Source organism: Pinus tabuliformis, chromosome 7 (assembly GCF_031772625.1).
Source record: "Pinus tabuliformis cultivar Carrire ecotype Pingquan chromosome 7, CPIR1, whole genome shotgun sequence".
NCBI classification, from domain to species: Eukaryota; Viridiplantae; Streptophyta; class Pinopsida; order Pinales; family Pinaceae; genus Pinus; species Pinus tabuliformis.
The window spans coordinates 678,801,308-678,816,809 of record NC_142293.1 but is presented as its reverse complement, the minus strand read 5'-3'; the positions used below and the strand labels follow the sequence as shown (position 1 = coordinate 678,816,809).

Below are 15,502 nucleotides of genomic sequence, written 5' to 3'. Positions count from 1 at the left end.
GTGTTCTCCATGGTGATTGTAGTAGGATTGATGTGTTCTCCTGTGAGGCCTGGATTGATGTGTTCTCCATGGCGATTGTAGCAGGATTGATGTGTTCTCTTGTGAGACCTAGATTGATGTGTTCTCCATGGCGATTGTAGCAGGATTGATGTGTTCTCCTGTGAGACGTGGATTGATGTGTTCTCCATGGCAATTGTAGCAGGATTGATGTGTTCTCCTGTGAGGCTTGGATTGATGTGTTCTCCGTGGCGATTGTAGCATGATTGATGTGTTCTCCTGTGAGGACTGGATTGATTAGTTCTTCTGTCGAGGCATCCTACCCATGCAGTCTGGGATGCATGGGAAGTACCTATCATCTGATCAATGAGCAGGGAAATGAAGTTAGGGACCATAGTAGTACCGATGGACGCATCACTGTATCTACCGTACTCCCTATGCTAGGATGACCTCCATTGATCTGGGATCAATGATATTTGTCTGGGACCAGTGGTAGGAGTGGTACATTCTATGACACTGACTTCGGGTCGGTTGAGACTGGTCTGGGACCAGTGGTACGCACTCTGAGACTGACTTTGAGTCAGTGGAGGATGTTACTGGTCTGGGACCAGTGGTGGGAGTTGTACATACTATGACACTAAGTTCGGGTCGGTTGAGACTGGTCTGAGACCAGTGGTACATACTCTGAGGTTGAATTTAAGTCAGTATGATACATCCTCGATCTTCTTCGTCATAATTCGGACAAAAGCAGAGCAGAACAAAACAAAGCAGAGCAGAGCAAAACAGAGCAGAGCAGTACAGATCAGTACAGAGCAGAACAGGACAAAGCAGAACAGGCATAATAGAGCAGAGCAGGGCAAGGGTCAGGCTGTACAGGGCAGTGCATTTGATGGATGAATAATAGCGACCGACAGACAGATTGCAGATGAAGTTCTCCCTAGTTGAGAGGGTGTTAAATTGGCAACTAGGGCCAAACTTCATGTGGGTCATCTTATTCATGGCTAATAATATTTTTATTAGATTCCTCTCGTCGAGAGGTGTAGGATTGATCTAAAGATCATCCGATTCCGATAAGTATTTATAGAGATATGAATTTATTTTGATTATGGAATTATTATCAAGCCGACCTACAACTCATGTAGGCTCAGAAGCCCAACAGTCGCATCTATTCAAACATCAACGTTGTGTATAAATACAGGAGGACTTTTCCTCATTTGCACTCACTCATCTCATCACATCTCTCTCACACATGTGGAAGGAAGCTGTTGAACTTGAAGCTGCAACTGCAGATCCAAAGTTTGACCAACGTGGACCATCAAACCTCCTCTTCTGAACTATGCTCTAGGTTCATCTGGACCTCCTCTGAAGGCCGCAACTTTTGGTGGTGGAATGAAGCTGATCCGACAGTCGGTTTGCGAGATATCGACTGCCCTAGTTTGAAGGAAGCTGCTGAAACTGAAGCTGCATCTGCAGATCCAAACTTTGACCAGCGTGGACCATCAAACTTCATCTTCTAAATTGTGCTGTAGGTTCATCTGAACCTCTTCTAAAGGCTGCAACTTTTGGTGGTGGAATCAAGCCGATTCGACGGTCGGTTTGTGAGATATCGACTGCCCTAGTTTTGATGATGAAGCCGCTAATGCTAATGCTGCTGATCTAGGGTTTGCTACTGCTGATATAAATCAGATTTATTGTACTATTTCTCTTTGCTGAATTATTGAAGATCTAAGTTGCAGGAAACGTGGCCCTAGGGGTCGTTTCCCCAGGGGAAACGAAACGAAACGCGTTTCCCCGTACCGTACGGCCTGGAAACGCGTTTCCGGCCGTACGGCCACGTTTCCCGAAACGGAAACGTGGCCGTACGGCCGGAAACGCGTTTCCAGGCCGTACGGGCCACGTTTCCCCAAAAAAACAGTTGTTTTTTAATTTTTTTTTTTTTTTTTTAATTTGTTTTTAAATTTTTTTAGGGTTTCCAGGATGTTCTAGAAACCTATTCTAAAGTTATAAAAGAGCAGTTTGTCTCATTCTCTCATCACACTATTCAGCAAGTCGTTTCTCTTGGAGACTGGCAGTTGTTTCAGCTAGGGTGTTTTGAGCAGTGAGCAAAGTAGATTTCAGCAGCAGGAGAAAGAGATTTCAGCAGCAAGAGAAAGAGATTTCAGCAGGAGATTTCAGTAGCAGCAGATTTGGCTCAGCTACAACCATATTTCTCTTCTCTTTTCTGGCATTTCGGGGTAGTCTCAGCCACAGATAATTAATTTGGGTAAGCCACATTCATTTTTTTAGTTTTTTCTTACTATTTCTTCAATTTTTCTAGGGTTTAGGCAGCCAAAAATATGAAAAACGTTTTTTATTGATAGATTTGTTTTTTAAATTTATTTTTGTAGCAGATTTGGCTCAGGTACAGCCATATTTCTCCTATTTTCTGGCATTTTAGGGTAGATTCAGCCACAGAAAATTAATTTGGGTAAGCCACATTCATTTCTTAGTTTTTTTCTTACTATTTCTTTAATTTTTCTAGGGTTTATACAGCCAAAAATATGAAAAACGTTTTTATTATTTACAGATTTGTTTTTTTAATTTATTTTTGCAGCAATGGCTTCCAGCCAAAGTGCAGCTGCAACTTCAAGCCCTAGGGCCAACCCAAGGGCTGAATATTATCCTCTTTGGAGGCATGTGACGAAGCTTCAAAGATGTGGAGGTGGTGGCTCATGGGAATGGCGATGCAATCTTTGCAATAAAACGTACAAGGGCTCCTACCCAAGAGTGAAGGCGCATATATTGCATGGAGGAGGACAGGGGATTTCAGGTTGCACAAAAACATCAGATCCGTTGGTAAGGAGGGCATATCAAAGAGAGCAAGATGAGGCGGATGGTACTAAGAGAAGACATGATGACCTTACTCAAGCTCCATCTAACATTGAGCCAAGGATTGTAGTTGAAGCAAGAAAGAGGAGAGTTGGTCACACTCAAGAACATGAACAACTAGCACCCAAAAATACCAGAGGCCCAGGGGCATCCCATTCAGTTCAGGATAGCAGAATTGCTAGATTGGTGAATGTGCAAGCAAGAGAAGAAGCTGATTCCAGAGTGGCTAGGTGCATTTATGCATGTGGTATCCCATTCAATGTTGTTCGCTCTCCTTACTGGCAAGATATGATAAGGGCAGTTAACAAAGCTCCTCAAGGGTACAAGGGGCCTAACTATGAGAAAGTCAGAACCCAGCTTCTCAAAAATGAGAAGGAACTTGTGGAGGACATTTTAGCTCCAATTCGTTCTTCCTGGAGTAGCTCTGGGGTTACCATAGTCTCAGATGGTTGGACAGATATGAGGCGCAGACCATTGATAAATATCATTGCCACTTCCCCCAAAGGAGCAATGTTTATCAAGGCAGAAGACTGCTTAGGAGAGGTGAAAGATGCACAGTTCATTGCTGATGTTATTATAAAAGCTATTGAACAAATAGGGCCTAACAGGGTGGTGCAAGTTATCACGGATAATACACCAGTTTGCAAAGCTGCAGGTTTAATTATTGAGGGGAGGTATGACCACATCTTTTGGACACCATGCATTGTCCATAATCTGAATCTGATCTTAGAGGAGATCGACAACAAAGTTTCTTGGATAAAGGAAGTCACAGGGGAAGCAAGGGAGATTATCAAATTCATCACCAACCACCACCAGTCTCAGGCCATATTTCGAGAGTACTCCAAATTGGAGTTGTTAAAAGTTGCTGAGACAAGATATGCCTCAAACTTCGTGATGTTGCGCCGCCTTGTTGAGGTTAAGCATGCATTAGTTTCTATGGTGGTGAGTCAACTTTGGATTGAGTGGAGATAAGCAGATTCAGAGCGGGGATCTATGGTGCGTAGATTGTGCCTTGATGAGGATTGGTGGAGCAAGGTAGATTTCTTGCTAAAGTTCACAACCCCTGCATTTGAGCTTCTCCGGAGTGCTGACACTGACCAACCTTTCTTGGGAGAGGTATATGATGGCATGGATTCCATGGTTGAGAAAACTATGGAAATCATTTCGCAGGAGTCTCCACAACTTTTGTTTGTTGATGATCATTTTGCTGGTTTGATCAAGAAAATCATTGTTGACAGGTGGAACAATTTCAATACACCATTGCACACTTTAGCACATGCTTTGAACCCCAAATTTTATGATGAGGAGCTTATTGCTAAAAGCAATGGGAAGAGGAAGGCACCCCATAAGGATAGAGAGGTGGCTACTGGGGTGAAAAAAGCACTTATGAGAATGTTTCATTCTCATCTACATAGGGAGGTAAAGGAGGAATTTGCCAGTTTTGCTGCAGGAATAGAAGATTATGCAGATATATCAGCTTTGGAGGAGAGAAGCACCATGAATCCAGTTAGGTGGTGGATTTGTCATGGAGCAAATGGTGTACATTTGCAAAGCCTTGCCATTCGTATTCTTTCACAAGTGGCAAGCTCTTCATCAGCAGAAAGGAATTGGAGCACTTATGGTTTTATTCATTCTGTGAAGCGCAATAGGTTGGGCTCACAGAAAGCAGAGGATCTTGTTTATGTGCACTCCAACCTTCGCCTTGCATCTCGTAGGGGTCCAGAATACAACAGTGGTCCTTCTAAAGAATGGGATGTGGATGCAGAAAATCCTGATTTGGATCTCTCTCTTGCTGCCCTGAATATTGAGGACGATTTTGGAAGTGGAATTGGTGCATCATCTTCTTCAGCACCACCATCCACTGTTGAGCATTCTGCTGCTTCTATTTTTGATGAGGATTAGTCTTTTGTGACTTGTCTCTATAGTTCTTGCAGCCTTATAGTCTTTATTGTACTTGCAGCCTCATATACTAATATAAATAAAGGCTAATTTTGGATTTTCCAGTTCCTATATTTTTATTTTCATTATGTGATTATTCATGATTCATGAGTAAATGTGATGTAAATTTAATCTTAATGTTTAAATGTAATAAATTATAATCATATAATGTAAATGTATCATTAATGCTTTATGATTGCACATATATATATTAATAATTTTTAAATATTTTTAATATATATATATATATAGATATATATTCGCGTTTCCCCATTTCCAAAATTTGGGGAGGTCGCGTTTCGTATCGCTTCCCGTTTCGGAAACTCGTTTCCGTTTCCCCGTTTCGTGCAACTTAGTTGAAGATAAAAGAAGATTTGATCAAAGGGTTTCCCCACACATTGTGGGGTTTGTCCCTGGCTAGCCGCCACATCTTGTGTCTCTTGTCTTGGCTTGTTTTCTGTCGATCATTTAATGTCCTATCTGCACTTTACTTTATGTACATATGATTGCTAATCTGTGGAATATAATAAGAAAAAGAAGTAAACTGTTATAAGTATAGAACATACCATAACTTAACACGTATGTCACATTGCTGGCAAAGGGACAACCAAAGAGATGTGGGATGCTTTGGCTATGCTATATCAAGGATTTTCCGAGCAACAAAAGATGTACTTGGAGGAGAAGCTGAGATCAACTAGGATGGAGAAAGGGGAACACATTGATCCGTTCTTGTCAAAGCTTTAGGAAGTCTGAGATAAGTTGGCAGTTGTACGATCAACACCTCAACCTCAAGAGATGGTAAGGTTGGCACTGAATTCAGTTTCAAAAGAATGGCAAGTGTTTGTCCAGAGTATCTTGGGCAGAGAGAAATTGCCAGATTGGGAAGGAATGTGGGCCGCTCTTCAGCAGGAAGAGATGAGGCGAGACTTAGTCAAGTGCAAACTTGATGGCAACAATAGTAGTGGGACGAAGCCCAAGGAGGAGGAAGAGAATGCAGCCCTTGCATCTAAGGGGCAACAAGAGCAACGGAGAAAGAAGAAGGATGTCTCAAAGATCAAATGTTTCTGGTGTGGTGAACTTGGTCACTACGCTACACAGTGTCCTCTCAAGAAGAAGGACAAGGATGCGAAACATGATCTGCAGGTTGCAGCCACAAAGATCGAGGAAGAGGAGTTTTCCATGATTGCCCAGATACCTCCAGGGGAGAGGTGGGGTGATCTAGTACTGTAGTTCGAAAGAACTACAGATGGGCAGGATCCTTGAGGAGTCCACCTCTTGGATCATTACCTTGCTATGGGAGCCCATATCAGAAGTAGTAGGATGAACCAGGATCAGTTGATGTAGAGGAGTGTCAGAGTGATAATTGTAGTGGCTAGGAGTGCCAAAGTCTGAACAACGCAGAGCTAGTGTTGGTAGCAGTGCAGTTGGCATAGAGCAGAGTTAGCAGCAGCACGGTAGCTTTAGTAACAGTGCAGAGACTAGCATTAGTAAGAACTCCAACAACAGATGCATCATACTTAACACCTGTTCAGTGATTTTTGATGCTTTTCTGTTGCCGAAGCAATAACAACAACAATTGGAGAAGGCTGTAGTGTAGATGCAGTGTTCACAGTGGTAGTGCCAGCAATAACACAGATGCAACATTTACAAGGGTTGCAGTACAGATCCAGTGTTGGAAGTGGTAGGGTTAGCAACAGTACAGATGCAACATTTGTGCAGTAGTTGGTGGGTGGTGATGTCATATATGAACAATGCAGAGGGAGATGTTACAAAAAACGGTGATGCTTCAGCAAGTTGCATTACTAGAGTACATTCCTTGCTAAGAGGGAGTGTTGATTTCTAGTAGCATCGAATGTGCTCTGTTGACCACTATGTGTCAACAACCCGTAGTAGTACACCCCCTTTTTTCGCAAAAGGGATAGCGCCTGATCGATGTGTTCGTGCCGTCCATCTATCATCATCAGTTTGACTTCCAATATGTTATGTAGACCCATTCTGCATGTGTATAATGTAAATAATCTCAACAGACCTGTGTCATGTATGTAACAACCTGGGTAAACCTACCTCTCTAGTGACCATTTCCATTCTAGGAGGTTTTCGTCTCAGCGATTCATTTTCGAATAATTGGCAGAGTTTTTCCCTCCAATTGTACCCCAAAGCTGGAATGGATTTTGTCGCTAGGATCTTAGGCGAGTCCTAGTGTTCTAGATCAAGCCTATGTAAAAGTGATTAGGGAATAATCCCAACTATTTGGTTAGGTTATTTTATTACAATTTGTTTGGTCTATTGGATTATATTTGTGTCACATAATTGGGTGGTCTATGAGGGTCTATTACAAATGGGTTTTCCCCCTTATGATGTAAAAAATATGAAAATCATGATGTAAAGTGCCTTGAGGGTTAGAAAAATAATTTATCCCCTCATAGGTTAATTAATTAAATTTTCTGGCCAAAAATTAATTAAAATCCCAAGTCAGAAATTTAATTAATTCTAGGTTCTAGTTAAATTTAAATTCTCCAAAGGCAAAATTCGTCGGGCCTAAAAAATTAAATTTTAAGAGGTCCAGAACTAAAGTAAATTAATTATTTTCATAAATTTTAAACCTTTGATCCCTGAGGTTAAGTCAAAGTCAAATTTTTGGGGAAATTAACTCAAAATTTAATTTTTGAGTTAAGTAAAATGCATTTAATTAAAAATTTCGAATTTCTCCAAATATTTAAATATTTGAGGGATGAGATTAAAAAAAATATTAATCTTCGTCAACTATCAGAATTGCTTTGACGAGGATCACTCGAATTAGTTGTTGGAGGATTTATCTTTAAATAGGAAGTCATTTGTCGGTCGATCCATCAGATCTTTTGATCGTGTGCTTAGCAAGAAGCTGTGGTGTAATCATTTTTTGGATAATATAGAAAGACTTTCGGGTTAAATTCTGCTCGTGTTACTCTTCATGAGCATACTGTAAGATGTGTTGTTTTCATGCATAAATTTTTCTAAAGCCATTGATGATAGCTTTTGAAGAGTGATTTGAGTACAGGTATCTTGCTCGGTCACTAGGGTTTGAATAAAATTTAAAATTTGAACGTAATAGCAGGTATCTCTATTTGTCTGAATTTTATTATTATTTTCTCACTCTGTTTTTGATGGCTGGATTGAGTTTTGCAGGGAAATCTTGGGCATTAGGGGAAGTTTTCAGTTAGACCAACCAACTCCCAATTCGTATTTTCTAACGAGCCCAGCTAAATTAGCTCCGAGCTTATCATAAGATTTTATTGGTGATACTCGAAGGGTTTCGAGTTAGCACCTCCTTTAATTTTTTTTTGTGTGGCATAATGATAGATTTGGCTGATTAAAGCCTGTAGTATGTAAATTTTGTAACTATTTTTCTAATGTGGGGTTTTCTGGGTTTTAGTTTTTATCATTGTATATATCATTTGGGTGTTTTCTTCTTGTCGTGTAGCTATAGATTTGAGGAAGAAATTTGTGTAGAGTCCAAATCTAGGCCTTGGAGGGTAAGATCTAGATCTCTGGGGTTTATCAACATAATTTTTTAGGGATATTATTCAAATTTTTTGCAGTCCAAGGGTTTGAAAATTTTAAATCTGGAAAATTTTACAATGGTTTCAAGGAAATTTGAAGCAAAAGGATTCAACATTTTAATCAGAATTTTTGGAAATGTTTTAAAGGGTTTTCTAGCTACCATTTATCTATTGACTGAGTTTTCTGAACCGCTCCCTAGGGTTTTATTATTTTTTGTTGCAGAAAATTTCGAACTTTTTAGAGAACCCTCTATGCCCCCATGCTTTGCCATTCTCCATCTGTTGCACCTGCAAATCGACCTTCAAAGCTCTGCCTACAAAACCCATCACAACTCCACTGCTGCTATCCCTCTGCCCATAGTTCTTCCATTTCCCATTCACTTCCTGCAAAACGCTGCTTGAAAATCGGCTGCCAAAGCTACCCTTACATTGCTACAAAGCTTTCTCTGCGGTTCCTTCTCCTAAACCTGTAGTCACATTTCTCTATCGTCGCCCCTTCTGCCCATCAAGTTCCTTCCTTGTCTCCCGGTCCTTCAAATGTTGCCTTCGTTCCCCTTCCTCGAGCGCAACCGCCATCCAAACCTGTAGATAAACCAAACAAAATTCGATTTCTCTTTTATATTTGGTTCACTTAGGTTTAGGTTTCACTTTATTATTTTTATTTTTATTTACGTTAGGGTTTAATTGGTTTCTTTTTCATTTTGTCTTAATTTGAATTTTTGTTTGGTTCATTTCTAGATTCACATTTTTTTTCGTTATTTTGATTTTGATTTTGTTTTTGTTTTTTGTTTTTTGTTTTTGTTTTTTGTTTTTGTTTTTGTTTTTTTTTTTTTTTTTTTTAATTAAAAAAATCTAAAATTTAGAAAAATTAAAAAATCTAAAAAGTTTAAAATTTGCTTGGTGACTTTAGAATGGCTAAGGAATTAAATCAAAAGAGAGGAATGTGAGCTTTTACATTTAAGAAATTTATATTTTTATGTGGCCTATGGCCCATAAAAGTTTAAATTTGGCTAGGGTCTTTTGATTTGATTTTTAGTCATTTGATTTCTTCATTTACCACATTAAATTAATTGCCCAAAAAATAATTAAAATTTTTAATCGAAAGTTCCTTGGTGTCCTTTCATGGTAGTGATTTCTCTATTGTCGGTGCAATTAATGTTTTAAAATCATTGACCATTGGAGAATGATAAATTATTCTAGATCTGAGTTATTAATGAAAATTATTTTAAATCTGGAATCGTTGATTAGCATTTAAATTTCATAATTCTTCATAGGACTTAATTTGTTAGAATATCTTGCGTGATAAAGTTTTGGGCGTTGACATTTAATATTTAATTATTCATGATCGTCACTTTGCCACATTTATAAATTGCTCTGGATAACTTGTTTTTATTTAGTCTATGGTTAATTGAGTATAAACACACTAGTCTATAATCATTTATATCTTGTGCTCGTGTCTTATTTTATTAAGATTTATCCATTTCGGTTAACCAGTACTTGTTTACTTTCATCAAGTTGTCCATCTTTAAGCCTCCTAGAGTCTGTGTTCCAGAGGCTACTCTCATTCATTCACCCTAGGGACTATCCCCCTTGACTTGTCTAGGAGAGAGTCTAAATGGAGTAAGGATTAGAGTGACAATGCTTACTCTGAGCATTGTCGTGGTGCCTAGACACTTTGTGCAATAACATTTTTTGGTGCCATTGTTGGGGATAGAATTTTTCTTTCCTTGCTACTCACGACATTTTTCTAATCATCTCATCTTTTCCGCCATTCATTAGCCCGTCAAGCGGCACAACATTTTTTGGCGCCGTTGCCGGGGATATTTTATTCTCGGCGTTTCAACGACATTTCCTCATCATTCTTCTCATTTCTCATCTCTCATTCGAGTCGGCAAAGCCAACACTTCTTGGCATTGCCAAGGACCAATTTATTGGACCTTGGCTTTACAACATTTCATCTCATTTTTCTGGCGTCATTTCGTCTCTTCATTTCTCACCATCCTAACTCTTGTCATCTCTCTCATCTAATCCTTTCATCTTCACTTTTTGCACCTAGACATTTCGGTTGGTTTCTTGTTTGGGTGGCGACTCCACTTATTCATTCATTTAATCCCAGACAAGGAGCCCTCCCTGAATATCCATTTGCCTCCATCCACTAACTTTTCGGTTTCGCCTTTGGAAACTTTGTGAGAGATTCATGCTCAAGTGGCGACTCCACTTCTTCCATTTCTTACAAGAATTTCTGCTAGAAGCTCGCTTCTTGTAGATGTTTTGATTTTCTTGAGCAGGGATCTCTCTCTCTGATATCCATTTGGCCCATATTTTTCCCATTAAGCAGGTCATCATGGATTTTGACTTGTTTTCTCCTTGTGATTTTACTAACATTCAGGGAGCTCCGCATGGTTATTCTTATGTTTTGGGTGAAACCATTGATGAATTTCCTCCTTTTCAAGGTAACAATGCTTTTACTGTCGAAACTCACCTTCAGAATGTCAGCCTCTGTATAAGCAAGTGTTGCCCATATTCTAAATATGAAGATGTGAAGATGAAGATTTTCGTTCTCACCTTATATGGAGATGCTTTAGATTGGTTTATTAAGTTCCCTGACAATACTTTTGATTCTCTACAATCAATCATTGATGCCTTTGAAGATAGATATGGAGATAAAGAAAAGGTCAAAGCAAAAGCTAAAGTAAAGGAAACTACAGAAGTTGAAAATAATTTCAAGGAGTTAATTCAAATGGTTAAAGACATACATTTAAATTAGGCTCAAGTAATCAAGAATGCAGAAGTTAATTAGGTTCAACTTATTAAAGATATGGGATTTAATCAAGCAAGATTAACAACTAATCATGCTAGGTAAATTAATTCTATGCAAAGCAAGTTATTAGCCCTAGAGGAAAAAATGACGATCATGGAATTCAATCACTCAAATCAAGTGATTGCCATGAAAGCAAGTTATCAAGAAGAAATAAGTTCGATTCAGAACATATTGTCAACTATGGATGAAGAAATGACCATCACGAGATTCGATTATAATAATCAGTTAGCTACCATGCAAGCAAATCATAAGAAAGAGATTAGCTATATGCAAAACTACTTCATGGGCATGAAAGCAAAGAATGATAAAATTATAAAAGACATGGAAGTTGGTCAAATATCTCTTCAAAATAGATTATTGGCCATAGAGAAAAGCAGGTACCATGTGTCATAAATACAGAGGTAATAGATATCATTGAAAACATAGTAAAAATAATGGAAGTTAATCATTCTAATCAAATGTCCATTATTCAAAATCTAATAAAGGCTATGCAAGATAATGATGTCACTTTGCAAGAAAGGTTCGTGAAAACTGAACTCAATCAAGCGAATTTAATAGTAAGACATGCCAGAGAAATGAGTTCATTACATAAGAGGTTGGAAGAGAGGAAATCACAGGTCCTGTCTTGTTGTGAATATCTCTTGAAAGAGGCTAACTCCATTAACGGAGATTTAACTAAGAATGACATTATCAAAGAAGAAATTAAAGTTATAACTCATGACACCTGTGAGATTGATCCATCATTCTTGACAGAGTAGATGCAGAGTGAAGAACGACATGTCATGCATATCTTACATACTTCATCTGAGAGTTTTCAAGCAGAATGTTCCACATTATCAGTGATACAACTTGCCACAAGGAAAAAAACGCAAGAGAAAGAGAATGAGAAAATGGTTTGATGCATCTGATGGTTGCGAGCATCTTGATTTTTGGATAGGAAAAATTCCTACCGTGTGCAAGATTGGACATGGCACATCTGAGAAACAACAAACAGATTTGCCTGAAAGCAGACAAATGCTCAGTATGCACTATATTAAACGCATCTAATGCCATGGGGCATGTTTGTATTGTATTTCTAACATTATACCCTGTTATTTCAGTATTTCATTTTGTAGTTAGATTTATGTTTTTCATGTTATTAGGATAGTTAATAAATGAAGAGCTTATATCTTTCCTATGCTTAATGTTATATGATGATTTTTGGATGGACACTACTTATGTTATCTTGTGTGTTGCGTGGATGCAAATTCTGGATTCTCACATTCCTCCAGTGCAACAACGTGTCCCCAAGTAGAGCCAGATGTTGACCACTACATGTCAACGACCCATAGTAGTACACCCTCTTTTTTCGCAGAAGGGATAGCGCCTGATCGATGTGTTCGTGCCGTTCAACTATCATCATCAACCTAACTTCCAATATGTTATGTAAACCCATTCTGCATGTGTATAATGTAAATAATCTTAGCAGAACCGTGTCATGTATGTAACAACTTGGGTAAACCTACCTTTCTAGTGACGATCTACATTCTAGGAGGTTTTTCATCTCACAGATTCATTTTTGAATAATCAGCAAAGTTTTTCCCTCAAGTTGTATCCAAAGCTGGAATGGATTTTGTCACTAGGATCTTAGGCAAGTCCTAGTGCTCTAGATCGAGTCTATGTAAAAGTGATTTGGGAATAATCCTAACTATTTGGTTAGGTTATTTTATTACAAATGGCTTGGTCTGCTGGATTATATTTGTGTCGCATAAATGGGTGGTCTGTGAGGGTCTATTACAAATGAGTTTTCTCCTTTATGATGTAAAAAGTATGAAAATCATGATGTAAAGTGTCTTGAGTGTTGGAAAAATAATTTACCCCTCATAGGGTAGTTAATTAAAATGCATTTAATTAAAAATTTCGAATTTCCCCAAATATTTAAATATTTCGACGGATGAAATTAACAAAAAAATTAATTTTCATCAACAGTCGATATTGCTTTGACAAGGATCACTCGAACTAGCCGTTGGAGGATATATCTTTAAATAGGAAGTCATTTTTCAGTCGATCCATCAGATCTTTTGATTGTGTGTTTAGCGAGAAGCTTTAGTGTAATTTTATTTATTTATTTATTTATTTTTTACTGGATAATAAAGAAAGACTTTGGTGTCAAATTTTGCTGGTGTTACTCTTCATGGGAATACTGTAAGATGTGTTGTTTTCATGCATAAATTTCTTTAAAGCCATTGATGATAGCTTCTGAAGAGTGATTTGAGTACCGGTATCTTGCTAAGTCACTAGGGTTTGAATAATAATTTAAATTTTGAACATAATAGCAGGTATATCAATTTGTCTGAATTTTATTATTATTTTCTCGCTCTATTTTTGATGGTTGGGTCGAGTTTTGCAAGGAAATCTTGATTCTAGATCCTCGGGCGTTAGATTAAGTTTTCAGTTGGACCAGGCAACTCCCGATCTGTGTTTTCTGAAGAGCCCAACTAAATTAACTCCGAGCTTATCATAAGATTTTGTTGGTGATACACAGAGGGTTTCGAGTTAGCACATTCTTTTAAAATATAAAAAAATCTAATTTTTGTGGAAAATTTGATAGATCTGGCTATTAAGAGCTTTAGATTATCAGATCTGGGAGCGAAGTTGGACTCATACTCCTCAAATCCGATAGATCTGTAAATTATTTGTATAGACTTGTGAATTATTTGTATAAATATGTTATTTACTTCTGTAGATCTGAAATTTTGTAACATAATTTTGAATTTTAACACTTGGATTTTCGGGATTTTCTCTATTTTTGTACATATTGGGTATGGGGTTTTTCTCTTTTCACTTGTGCAGGAATAAATATGAGAAATCAGCGAAGGAAATCTTCAGATTCGAGCCAGATTTAGACTTTGGGGGGGGGGGCAAGATCTAGGCTCAAAGATTGTGTGCATGAATAGATCTAAGAAATCAGCTTATGAAATCTTCAGATTTGAGCCAGATCTAGACCTTGGGGGGTAAAATTTGGGCTCAAAGATTGTTTGCAGAAATAGATTTGAGAAATCATCCAAGGAAATTTTCAGATCTGAGATTTTTTCAAGGAGATCTGGGGGTTTTGAGATAGATCTAGGCCCTGGAGGGAAAGATATTATCCCAAATATTTTTGCAGGGCCAGCCATTAAAGATTTTGCAACAAATTTGAAGATATGAAGCAAAATAATTTTTTCAGAAAAAGAGTTTCAAGTTTTGGGGCTCCTAAGCCCAGATCTGCCTTCTCCTAACCCAACTCTAGCCCTATTGGGCCTAGTGCTAGCCCTCATTGGCCCTAGATTCCCCTTGCTCCATTTCTGATCTGAATATTTAATTTTCTGAAGTTGATCATTGGTGATTTTTTGCAAAAAAATTGGTAAAAATTTGTGTTTCAGGTTTTGAAATTTTTTTGGCAACTTGGGCAAGTGATCTTCAAGGCCTAGGGCCTAAGGGTTTGATCTCTAAACCCTCTTTTTCCTCATTGTTTGCTACAACAATCATATACCTTTCTAATGGTGGCAAAATTTCATGTGGGTTAGCCTAAAATCAGTTCCTAAGTTGTCTAATACATTAAGGAATTAATTTCTTGAGTTGGGAATCCATCATTAAGCCTATTTCATATTTTAATTGCTGACTGTAATAAGTATATCAGATCTGATATAATTATGGAAATCACATCATAACAGGCTGAAATTTTTTGATAATTCATGTGGGCAAGTTTGGAAAATTTTCGGTAAATTTTTGGTATAAAGATAGCATTGATAGCTTACTGTTTTCATTGTCATATTGTTGTTGTCATAACATTTGTTTGCTGCTGTCCTAAACAATTCACTGCTGTCCTAAAAAACAATTCTCTGAAAGTTAGGAGTTTTAATATCGTTGTGGAAGTAACTGTCATAAGAATCTAGAAGGGTGATCTTCTTGATTGCAGCAAGCATTTCCCTACTATCATAAAGTCTTTTTTGCTGCTCTTTTTTATCACTGAAACATATTGGCTGCCATAGATTAAATTCTGAAATTTCAAGTGATTTGAGTTCATAACACAATTCAGAATTTGTTTGACATGTTTGGCTTAGTTTGGCATTTTAATTTTACTCCTGTCATTAGAGAATTTGCTGCTGTCCTAAATCTAATCTTTGAAAATAAGTGCTTTTGGATGACTGTTTGCATAAGTTCAGGTCAACAAAATTTTGGTACAATTATTGGCAATAAAATCCAAGTTTAAACTCCTATTTTCTGAGTTTCTGAATCACATACACACTAGTTCATTGCCTGAAGGAAGTTCATTTCACACACTTGGAACATATAAGTCTAATATTTTAAATTTTGCCTA

General features: G+C 37.8%; 1 protein-coding gene across 3 annotated transcripts in view; it reads left to right on the top strand.

The window, feature by feature from the left end:
* MKK3 (mitogen-activated protein kinase kinase 3) overlaps positions 1-15,502 on the top strand; it is a 323,756-nt gene that overhangs the window by 147,073 nt on the left and 161,181 nt on the right. The window lies entirely within an intron of this gene.